General features: G+C 30.3%; 1 protein-coding gene across 1 annotated transcript in view; it reads right to left on the bottom strand.

Moving 5' to 3' along the window:
• Nucleotides 1–8,758, bottom strand: part of LOC132948872 (putative ferric-chelate reductase 1 homolog) — a 50,936-nt gene extending 42,178 nt beyond the window's left edge. Inside the window, exon 1 of the mRNA XM_061019548.1 lies at nt 8,340–8,758. The gene's annotated coding sequence lies outside the window, so the exon portion shown is untranslated. The remainder of the gene's footprint in view (nt 1–8,339) is intronic.
• Between the last annotated feature and the right edge of the window lie 4,296 nt (nt 8,759–13,054).

Raw genomic sequence — 13,054 nt, forward strand, 5'->3', positions numbered from 1 at the left:
ACGCAGCTACTTTTATGTACATATAGTGCATACAACCATGGGAGAAAAACTAGAAAATGAAAACATTCCTAGTGTTCAACAACCAACCACGATTAAGGAAAATGTAATATATTTATTTTTTTTATAAACGATCTTATTATGATAACGTCAAATATAACATCTAACATTTAAAAATGTAATAATATATTAATTATTAAAACAAAAATATGTATTATCAATCACTTTTATAGTAAAACATTGTACTATGTACCATTGTACCTATTGGCTATTAGTAATTATAATAATTAAAATGTATAAAATATTATCTTCTCTGAGATAAAATGAACGACCTAAATGTCTATAATATCTCATATTTAATATGATGTTGAAAACTGTTTATTTTAATATTTTCGATGGGTAATATAACACACTATATAAGCTTTTCAGCTTTTACGTATTATGAAAACCCACAGTCGAGGAACGTATGAGTATATTTAAGCCACATATAAAATAATATATTATCATTTATAAATATAGGTACCTAGTAATTATTATATATTTAATTAATCAGGGTGATTCACCAAGCACATTAAGCACCATTTTTCTCTTTGATAATGGATATATTTAAACTCTGATTTTTAGGATTTGTAAGTATATTTAAATTTTGAATATCATAATTATTATTTTCAAATACTTAGATTCTTTATACTATCAACTATCAACTTCGATATTGATATGTCTATGATGTATTGATGTGGCCATATTTTTTAAAGTTGAAAAAATATTAAGTAAATGGAATTTATATTTTTCTTGTTGGTAAACATTCCACATATAACATAAGTACCTATAATCATGTAATACATTTCAGTTTTAAACCAACATATTTTAACCCTTACCCGTTAACCTTACGTTTTAAATAGGTACACTTAATATAAATTTAAAGTTTTCAAACTACAACCACCATACTTGTTTGAAATAATTTCGTGTATTGAAGTAAAATATAATTTTACTGGAAACTTTGATTCTCGAAATAAATATTGAATATTGAACAAATAATTTATTATTTATACAAGCATTTAAAGTTTAATAAAGGAGTTACTTAAAAGCTTTATCGAAATGTTTACTGTGCAATATGCATACTCCTCTAAACTTTAAATTCTTAAATACGGTCCAATATTCAATGTAAATAGTTAATAAATAAAAATAATTCTATATTTCTATCTCAGTGAATGAAATTAACGAGATTGGTTTCTATATAAAAAAAAATATTTTATATAAAAAACCATCACGATGAAAAATAGTAGGTAAACAAACTCTATTGTTGTGATTAAGTAAAATTGAAATAAAAAACAATTGTTTTTAGTAAAAAAAAAGAAAAGAAAAAATATATCCCCCTGCAGTGTACAGTACTACAGTGTACACTGTAGGTACCATATACTATACTACGACATTAATATACAACAATACATGATTTATATATTATAATTTATAATATAAACACAGATCCAAGAAAATTCAAACAATAGAGAGCAGGTATCGGCACGGTCTATCAATATAGCTTGTCAAAAACTTACTCCGCGCGTTTACTTGACCACTATAATAATAATAACATTTTATATTATTCTATACTATTCTATATTATTGTTATACCTGATCGGACTGGTCTAGATAAAATTACGTCACGTCCATTTCGATTAGTCACGCACACGTCATAGGTGACTGTCCAGACCTGTAGGGCTTTCCGTCTCTCTCGTCTCATTCGACCCTAGAATATATTATTTAACTGTTTTAGCAGCATCAGCAAGCCGCGTCAGCAGATACCGTGCGCGTAGAAGGTACCATAGTGCCACACAATAATCCGCGCCTCTGCGGAAGTTTCTCACCATAGCTATAGCTGCTGTTATGCCACAATAAACGTCCCGCAAACAATACGACTGACGAAGTACACCATATGGTCGGACAAGACGCGTCCACGTCGACGTCCAAGGTCCCTCGCGAGTCGCGAGACTAATCGTTCGGTCACAAATCATCGGGCGAATAACAAATTACCATTATTAATATATTATCTTAATGGCACCACGGTGTTTCGGTAGCACATCAATACATCATCACACACGACACGCACTTCCATTTAGAATACTTACGGTTATTATAGGTACCTAATTATTGTCATTCGTTTAAATTTTATATCGATTTTCTTACCCTATATCCGTAATTAAATATAATAATTGCCATATTATATTATGTATATGTATACATATTAAGACCGTTTTTTTTGTGAAACGGCCATTAACCTCGTAATGAATAAACATATTTTACCTACACTCAAAATCTGGAAAACCGATACAATAACTATGCCCATTCGGATATGAGAAAAAATAAATACAGAACGAAAGAAACTCTGTAGTTTTTATATTATCTCGGACACTTCATGCTGATGTATAAATATGAAATACGCCAATATATAACGCTAACACTAACGACAACCCCGTATTGTCGAAAAGTAATAAAAATGTTATTCGCGATTCATAATAATAATCATGATAGGTACATTTTACTTTTGAACACAAAAAAAAACGATTTTACTGCCACGAATTTAATTGTTACTAAATTGTATTTACAAAATGTACCTATTGATTAAGTATTATTGATATTTATTAAAATAATATTATTATATTTTTACTTTACTAATAGTAAAACGTCCACGATATTTATTTCATTTTTATTTTTATAAGAAAATTTACAATCTGTACAGTAAGGCGTAATTAGTAAATATGATACAGGAATGACAAAATATAAGGTATTGAAACATAAAAAAAAAGAACAGTTTACAATAGATTACACATATAGTGATAAACATATGAAGAGAGCAGCCACCCATTAGTGACACTTTCGTTTGATAGTACTTCCACAATATAAATTTCAAAGTTGTTTTAATAAAAAAAAATTACTAACCACCTATGTATTTTTATTTGTTTACAATTCATTGACATTGAAAATATATAGGTACTTAGTAAATACCTATTAATTTGCATTTTATTACTTGTGGTGAAATATGGAAAAAAGGAAGACATTGAAATATATTTTGATTTTCATAACACGAATCACTTACCGATTTTAATTTTAAAAAAACCCAACTACGATATTATATAATTAATAGGTATCAGATGACTATTGTGAAAATGTAAATTTGAGAAAAATGAAAAATTTTAGTTTCAGTTGCCTATTTTAAGTTTTTAACTGTTGAATTAATAATTGCGTTAGCGAATAACAAAAAATAAAATAAATTATAATATGATGTTTTGATGTTTGTTCAAAAAATCAATTACCTATAATAGACGAAACTAAAAAAAAAATACGTATATAAGAAATACATTGAACCACGCCGTAAAATAAATCTACGAAACGATTTTTTTAATTTCTTTAAGACTCAAACAAACACGAATATATATTACAGTATCTTATAAAAATCGTAAGGTAAAATCGACTGACCCGTCGACTTATATTAAACCTAGTATTCGATGACCTATATAGACACGTGAACACGTGGGTACTGTATATTAAATTCAAGTGGTTTAGTTCATGTAGTAGCTACACCAATGTAATATGCGATATGCTGAAATTAATAACAACATAATATTAAATATTTAAATCCATTAATTGTAGCTCGAAATTCGTTTGATTGATAAAAAATTCCACGATAGCCAAAATATGTTTTTTTTTTCATAGGTATGTATCGTCGTGCTATAACCACTCATTAGTAACACGCACCGTTATCAAAATGTTGTTCGATCAGTTGTCGTGATGCGGCCTGCAATCCGAAACGGACGGCAATAGATGTGTAAAATATTATAATGCTATGCGTTTTTTACGCATACCTAGCCGACGGGCAATGATACGTGTTGGATGGAAAAATAATAAAACCCGTTCCGCCGATTAAAATATTCAAGGAAGTGCCATCGTTTAATATTATTATTCATATAGGAAGCACATACCGTCCATATGAACAGAATATTATAATATATATAGGTACTTATTTATAAAGGCATTTCACTGCAGTCGTATAATACTAGTATAGTTCATTAACACGCCGGCGAGTTTCACCGAATCGAAATACTTTTTCTTTGATCATCGCCAGGGCTCGGAACTTATAGCATTTGCTTATTTTTATGGTTTGACATAAAATGTAGCAGAGTTCTATAGAAGTGTATGTCATGTTACAATACGTGCTATTATGAAATTTTAAAGTTCTTCAACGATTTTTTTTAAAATATGCTTTTTTCCAGTTTTTCTGATTATTTTTGCTTTCTTGCAGATCTCTGCTTAATTATGATTTATAACACGTGCCACTAACAAAAATCTAGGAATTTTAATTGATTTAATTTAAAAAAAAAAAGTTTTAAATTTTTTTAATAATGACATTTTTTTACGTTAAATATAAAAACTTAACGATAATATAGAAAAAATTGTGTTGATAGTTTTTTTGCTTTTTAAATATTTTTAAGTGCTTTTTTCAGCGTTTATTTTTATGATTATAATATAAGTGTTGTAAACCCCGACCCTGATCATCGCCAATATAGGTAATATAGCTGGTTGATGGTACAGTGGTACATTACAAAATATTATCAAAAGTCTCTGAAAAAGTATAATATTAAAATTTAAAGTCTCGTGTTAGTAATCAACTGTATGATAGTAAATATTATTAAATAATAATATCATGTTTTTCACAAACACCTACATAAAAAGAATAATAACGCTGTTCACATATTATTATACGGTCCAACAATTTTCAAAAACGTCAGCGGGAGCGGCTATCCTAATCGAGGTTCGCCACTAACAATTATTTAGTTCGATGATTATAAGGATATTATATTATGAATATTTATTTTTGATTTCATAATAATCATAATAATAATAATAATTGACCTACGTCTGACATACATCTCCGGTGCGAGAGGGATTGGCAGTTTGGCTTTATTTTTTTATAACATCACCATAAATCGTATACGATTTTGATACAGGCCATAATATAAAACTATACAGTAAATATAAACTTGCGTATCAATAAATTATTTTATTTTTTTTAATTCGTTACTGTGTTTAGAAATACAATATGATATCATCTTTGGTATGATTCAATAAGACGACTAAGTATTTTTAAAAAGATCCAAAATAATGGAAAAACTATAAAGACTTCAATATTTAAATACTACTTGTATATTATATATAGAGCAAGTCGGTAATGTGCATTCATTTTCCAAAGGTAGTCTAAAACCCGAGTGGTATCTATCGTTTTCAATCGAACTAATGGAATTTGATGCACCCGACCACGAACATATTATAGTATATGTATAGTATAGTATAGTATGTATAGTATGTATAGTCACCCGACTAGTGATGCTTATTGCTTAACGTGATACACATTATTTTTTTTATATCGAGTCAGACTTGACGAGCGGTATCTCATAAGACGTAGCGTGTATCTATTAAATTATTAAATTATAAAATTATTATAATACAATTTATTGCATGTTGAAACGTGTACCTGCGCTGTAATCTTATGTTAAACACTACAATATTATATTTCTGAAATTATACTCAAATACTTAAATGCTGATAACTACTATGTTATTTGTTATTGTTCAGAACAATCCATTTAACTGACTACATTACTTATTTCCTATGTCAATTTTTATATTTTTGAAAAAAGTTTTTGTTTAAATGTACATTTATAACTTTGTTAGTAAATAACATTACATTTTACAAAAAAAAAAATCGTATATTTTACTAAGTACCTATTGATTATATTTCTATTTCCGACTTTTGCGGAGTACTATCCTTATCATTTTACTCCGCTCGTCTTAACTATGAATCTTAATTAATAGAAATAAAAATGTATTTATTCAATATCTATTTTGATATTCATACATCAATATTTTAAGAAATCTATTCTACTTCAAATTTTAAAATTGATAATATAGGTTACTAAAAAATAAAACCACTATAAAAAGTAAAAAAATTATTTTTTTGTAAAACTAAGTGTTGTATGCAGTCAAAGTTTCAATTATAAAAAAACATTTTTTTCAAAAATTTAAAAATTAAATTGCCTATAAAATGATTGTAGCCGAAATACTCCATTATATCAGCTATGCTTATAAAAAAATGTATAATTAGAACTCCATGATTAAGAGACCTCTCTTTATAACGACTATAATTACCTACTATAGTGGAATTATAGTATAAAGTATGTCTGCAAACTTATATAATATTAAAATTCCAATCTAATTGATTTTAGTGAACGTACGGAAATTATAAGGACGTACGACATTCTCGATTTTAATTTATATTATGGACTGTGGTTAATACTTTAAATACTCAATACCACGAAATGTCTGTCGTCATAATTTACTATTTGAATAATGCCATGAAGTATTAATCTATATTAACTATTGAATTACTTGTGTAATTTTGTTCCAATAAAAACGACTCGGAGACACCACGGTTTGTGAAGTCAATGACATTTTTCTAATAGTTTTTAAAATCAATACCGAACAGAAAAAGTTCGACGACGAAGTATTAAATAGAGCATAACTTAATTATAAAAGTCAATTCGGATGCATTTTAAAACCTGTTAATGCATTTTAATAAATATATTTACGCGCCATTGACAAACGATAGTTAACAACATTTTTAAGTGTTAATTTAATTTGTTATTTTTAAGAAAATCGTAATTTTATAGCTTCATATACCTATTTTCTAAATATATGCTATATTACATATTGTTTTGGTGTACTTAAAAATATGTATGCTCTAACAGTCATAATAAATGACATAATTATATTACCTATAGTAATAAATAATAATAATATAATATATTTATTTAAAAAATCAACAAACAAAACAAAATTATAATATATATAAAAATAATAAAAAGATTAGCAACTCCCCTATAAGCATAGCTTGTGTTGGGGAGTTAAAATTGAGTTGTGATATCTAAATAGATTTACATTTAATTATAAACATATATGAGTAAAATCGTAATCATTTAAGAATGACTTAAGTGAATTGAAAATATGGAATTTAATTAAATTATTTTTTAGAAATTCAACACAGTAACATGATATGTTACAATTTTAATGATTTGATATAGGTATAGGATCTTTTAATGTTAAAAGTAACTTGTCTGTAGGTAATAATTGTAATTTAAAACAATTTAGTATTTATAGTTACTAGTTATTAGTTAGGTAGGTAATCTAACTATTTTCATAGCACGCAATTGACCATTTTGATTTCTTTTCCGTATGTATAGACTTCGAAACCAAAAAAACACGTAATGATGAACATCGCTTACTCCAATAAATTATGTTGCATAGGGATAAGTCTTACGAAAGTTTTGCACCCCTATACTGCGGTTACGTAAAAAAAGGTAATATCGTTTTAGATTTTCACTTAGCAAACTGGTAATATTAATTATCCACAACTATTGAGTTATTATTATGTTATCAATGACCTAATCTAACATTAGTAATTATGTTAGCTATACCTACTAAAAGTTGTAATAACGCGAATATATTTTATATATACATATAGGCTTACGAAACTCGTATCTATTGTATAATGGTGCAGGTAGAGTTGATAAAACCATTCGTCAAACATCGACCCGCCCGTTTATTGATCTATAAATTACAATTTACAATAATACTAGATAGTCGTTTAACTATCACCATAAAGTTATCGATTGACAACAAATCTCAATATCTCATCTCGTCCCACCGCCGACTGCGCGGAGTCTGCGGGAGACTTTAACGCTTTACCCGCTCGGCTGACAACTGCTTGTTCGTTCGAAATTCGCATCGTCATATTATAATAATAAGTATTAATGTATTATACTGTACATTCAATTTTACAAAATCAAATTATCATGTCTCGCCAAACACGTGCGGTGTAATTGAAAACTATGAAATAAAATACACATACCTACCTACAATAATATTATATTATCTATTATTATTATTATTATTATTATTCGTAAACTCGTAATACATAACTCGATTATATTATATTTAAGCTATATAATCAACAAGTATTACTTATAACTTATATTATCCTTTTGAAGTCACACGTAGCATAATGATTGCAATTGTATAGGTATCTATATTATATTATTATTACTATTGTATACGAAATGGTGTCTCGCGAACGGTCAACCCAAATATGGGTTATATGTTACGAAAATAAACCAATATCGAACAGTCCTTTTTAGAAACCGACGGGCGGGGTGACAGCACGTGCCAGTTTCGTCAATATTCATATTATTTTAATACCCATTATTATTATAGCCTGACACTTGCAAAACTAACCTGTGCGTAGATGAAGTGTCGCGTATAGTATCTTAGTGGCGTTGCACTATATAGTATTGTCCTTGCGGGCAAATCGTCAAGACTATTAAAGTCGTCCAACAGTCCAACTTTCAACTTGTTGATGGAAAACAAACGAATAAATAAAAAACCACACACACGTTTACGCGAGAATAAGAACTGAATTATAAATGAATAACTGTTCGATCAATCGCGTCCGCGTCGAACCATCGTTTGCGCGCGCGCGGGATACGTTCTACCGACTTGATACTGACCGGACGAATGAGTGGCGTCGGCGGTCGACCGTGTGCAACCGGAATATACGAACTCTCGGGCCGGACAGAGGCGGCGGCGGCGGCGGCAATGGCCTTCGACGACGACGACGATGAATAATAATAATAACACTGTGGCGGTCGACGACGGAGTGAAAGAAACGCAAGCGCGCGCACGCATACCCAAAACTCGTATATTATGTAGGTATACATTATAATAAGAATACTACTACTACTACTACTACTATACTATAATACTACGATAGAATATTATATAGAACTATACAGAGCCACAGAGGTATATTGTCCGTCGTTCTCTCTCACACGCACCCGACGTATAATGATATTATATGTAGGTGTATTGTAGTGGTGGTGGGGATGCGGATATATTATTGTTGTTATTTTCGTGGTAGTATTTTAATGCGCGTAAAACCTAAACCATAGTAGTGTTTACGAGCGTGTGTTCCTAACCCCCCTGGTTGCTACGGTGCGGTTCCCACAGGCAAGTCTTCTCCTCCCACCACAACCACAGCAGTACGTACCTATCTATAATAACGCGTGCGTGCGTGTGTATACAAAACGAAACACGATAATATAATACACCATAGTACATAATACCATAAACCCAGTGGAACCTCGACAGTCCAAGTTTACTGGAAACAGAATTTTCTTAGTCTTACCAAAATGTTGACTTAAAGAGATTATTTAAAAGTTTTAAAAGGCATTCATTGATTAAACGTAAAACATAATTTAATTTTTATAACAGTTCTACAGTATTTACCTATACGCTGTGTTGAATTTCGAGTTAATAACATTAATGTATGATATAATATTATTATAATAATTAATAATACAATTATTCTATACGCAATGTTTTCTGCAAAAATTAGTTCAACGCGATATGTGCGATAACCAATCGAAAAATAAATAAATTATAGTATAGATATCTACTTATCATAAATTAATTATAAAATATCATTAGAAATAGCCGTCTCTGAAATCGAATTCCTGTATCATGATTTATCGTGGAAATCAAATTTAACCCATTACAGTGACCTACTCAATGAAGACTGACGAGGTATACCTACACTCTACAACTACTATACAGCAGAACTTCTCTGGGGTTTTTCTATCGATCACATTATTGTACTGTGTGACTGTTCCGTTTTATTCACGACTTCGTACCACGCTATCTCGAATCTGTCGTCGACCAATAGGTATGAGTGCATGGCGTGGACCGTGTCGGGCGTGCGTTTTGCGTGTACAAAACGATATACGATGTCATACAATATAGTATACAATAATATAACATGCATTTATATGTAGGTAAATAATTACTGTTATATATTATGTGTACACGGACTTATCGATTTCAACTTTAGAAAAATAAAAATCCTTGCAAAATAAATAGTTGTATTACTATCATTACTGTTTATTATTATTATTACCGCTCGTGGTAACTCGACCGCATTCCGATGCCGTTTTCGTGTTATCTGCAGTTGTACGATTGCAATATACGACGGTGGCCGCGGCGACGGAGAGGCACAGACGAGAAGGTGGTGTTAGTGTGTTGCGTGATCTATAATATGTATACCTATTAAAATTATTAATAATATAACACTGTTCGATCGTTTTTGTAGTGTTGTACGCATGATAATATTCCAATAAATCACTATCGAGCTATCATAGAAACGTACGATTGTTGCAGTGCCGAACGGATCCATATGCCTCAGCGCGTTGGAGACTGGAGAGAATTACGTTGAACAACGAGAGTGTGACGATGATAATATTATTGTCTTATAATGCACTCGCGCTGGCGGTTTAGTTATAGACGAACAGTTTAGAACAGGACACCAAATGGCCACACGTGAACGAACTTTATATCTGAGTTAATTTTTAGAAATTTATTAAAAATGAAGTTTTTATTAATCTTAAATTAAAAATTTATTATTTGATTTCATCTTTTCTTCCTTTGAATAAACATGTACATTGGATTTTGGTAGCCCCCGAAAACTATTCATGAATTCCTAAAATGGCCCTCCAAAAATATCAACTTTTGATTATTTATAAATGTATTTTTATATAAAATATTATGATATCAATTTATGTACTATTTCGACTGGAGCGTAGCAAGTTTTAAGGAGTAATATTCAGGCAATTCATATGACATGTACTATGTACATTTGGTTGTGTCAATGAGTGAGTAGGTAGTAAATAAACATTAAATATTTCAATGAACATAATTTGTGCAGTTCGTAATTTTGTAAACACATCGAAATATTGTTTTTATTGACAATTTTATTTATTATTTCTTGCTCATTCCTCCTATAAAATAGGTATTTAGGAACCTACAAACGTGAATTGGCGTGGACGCTGATGGCCCGAGAAGCGAAGGTGGGCAAGGGCAAGTTAATGAAAATATTACATAATATTACATATTTACTCAAGTTAAGTGAACAAAGATTGATAAGTATATTAGAAGTTAACAGTTAACAAATCATATACATTTAACTCGATAAGTTAAAATATATTATTTGGAATATATTATTAACTTAACTCAGTTTAAAAAAATGTAATTTACTTTTTTAAATTACTATGTGCGGATCACATAAAAAGTGACTGCGTTCCAGTGGCGCCGGGTCCGACGATCTCATGGCCTAAACACTTTTTACTATGTGTGGCTGTCATGTTAATATGGCCACCGTGTTTATGTAGCCGTTGTGTTAGGTCTCACAAACGCCACACACTAAATCCACGCAGCGTGAAATTTCCGCAAATGCTACGCAGAAGTAACGCCCCTAAAACGCATTGAAAATATTATCTTAAGGTGCGTCTCCACCAGATTTGGCTTTGCCATTTTTGGATACGTAATATAAAATTAACGGATGACAATATTGAGAATCCCCTACCTAAATCTAGTATTTTAATTGATCCTTGGTAATTGCCAACGAAGACCATAACAGCGACGCAATTGCAGTAACCATGGATACTTGGTGTATTAATACTATTTAAAAATAAAACAAATTACATTTAATACTATATTTATGTATTAGTTTATTACACAATGGAAAGACTACTCCGTATAGTTTTTTTTTTTTATAAATTTGCGTTCAATTATCGTTGACGCTGTCGTCGTCGTAATTGTGTCGTCTTCGATTTTGCGTGAATGCAGCGGTGGTGGCTGTGAAATGACTCCGACCACCCGGATCCCGGACGAGATCCCGGATCCCAGATCGGTCAGTAATTGGCGCAGGGTGCTCGAACCACTGGCGACGCGATGGATCCTCAGGCGGCGTGAGCTTTCGACTGCAGTCTTTAGGAACTAAACCCCGTCGGTCGAGTGTCTCGTGGGCATGGTTCAGCTGAGTGCCGAGAACCACAGCGTCGCTTTTGGAGGATGTCGGAGCACCGCGAACGTATAACGTACATTACATTTACATAATTATACAATATACATTGGTACGCACTACGTAACATACGAACGCAAGCCCGGATTTTGAGCAACTGATCCCCAAGGCCCTTTTAAATATTCCACCCTCTTCAGAAAATAATTTAAGTTTTCATTACTCGTATAAATTTGGAGTTTTAACAAATTAAATTAACTGAAATAAAAAATAAGAAAAAAATTACGCTGGAAAAACATATTTAGAAGAATTTATGAACATAATTTTTAGATATTCAACAAAGTTATTTTGTAATATAAAATATAAAATTATAAAAATTATATAGATATTTAAACGACAGTTAAACGAATAAGAAATAATTTTTTACATGGTAAATCTATTATATTTAGAGATGAACTTTTTTTTATGCGAAATCATCTAGTATAATATATTATAGTAATTACGTAAATCGTCGACCATATTTATACCAGGGCCTAAAATACATCTAATTTCAGGGGACACACCGCACACTTATTAATTGAACTGTTACTTTTGGGATTTGACAGTTTTCTATAGCAAAAAACCTAATGTAACACACAAACCCCCCCCCCCCCCCCCCACTTTAATATACCTGCACTTCCCTGTAAGTGAGTTAGTGAGGTAACTTTTTTAATTATTTTAAATCACTAAAAGCAGTAAAAGCCTATGTGTATAGTAAATTGAAAAATATTTATATATTTTTGTATGTTATCATTATAATTTATGTAACAAAATAGTTTATAAGAATATTCAAGGTTTTTAAAAAACAAATTTTATTATGTTTAGAAAACAATATTGGGTTTGTTAAATAAACAGTTATACTTATAATATAATATTTTATGTATATTATTATGTATGTAGATCATTTTAGTTATAATTATTATAAGGAAAAATAACTAACTAATTCTTTAAAAATAACTTTAATTTTTTAATACCGTCAAACGGGCCACCTTGGGGCGTGTGTTTAACATGGGGGCCAAAAATATTATCTTTTAATTTTACCTCCATGACGGACTCTTTACAA

The sequence above is a fragment of the Metopolophium dirhodum genome, chromosome 7 (genome assembly GCF_019925205.1).
Source record: "Metopolophium dirhodum isolate CAU chromosome 7, ASM1992520v1, whole genome shotgun sequence".
Classification (NCBI taxonomy): domain Eukaryota; kingdom Metazoa; phylum Arthropoda; class Insecta; order Hemiptera; family Aphididae; genus Metopolophium; species Metopolophium dirhodum.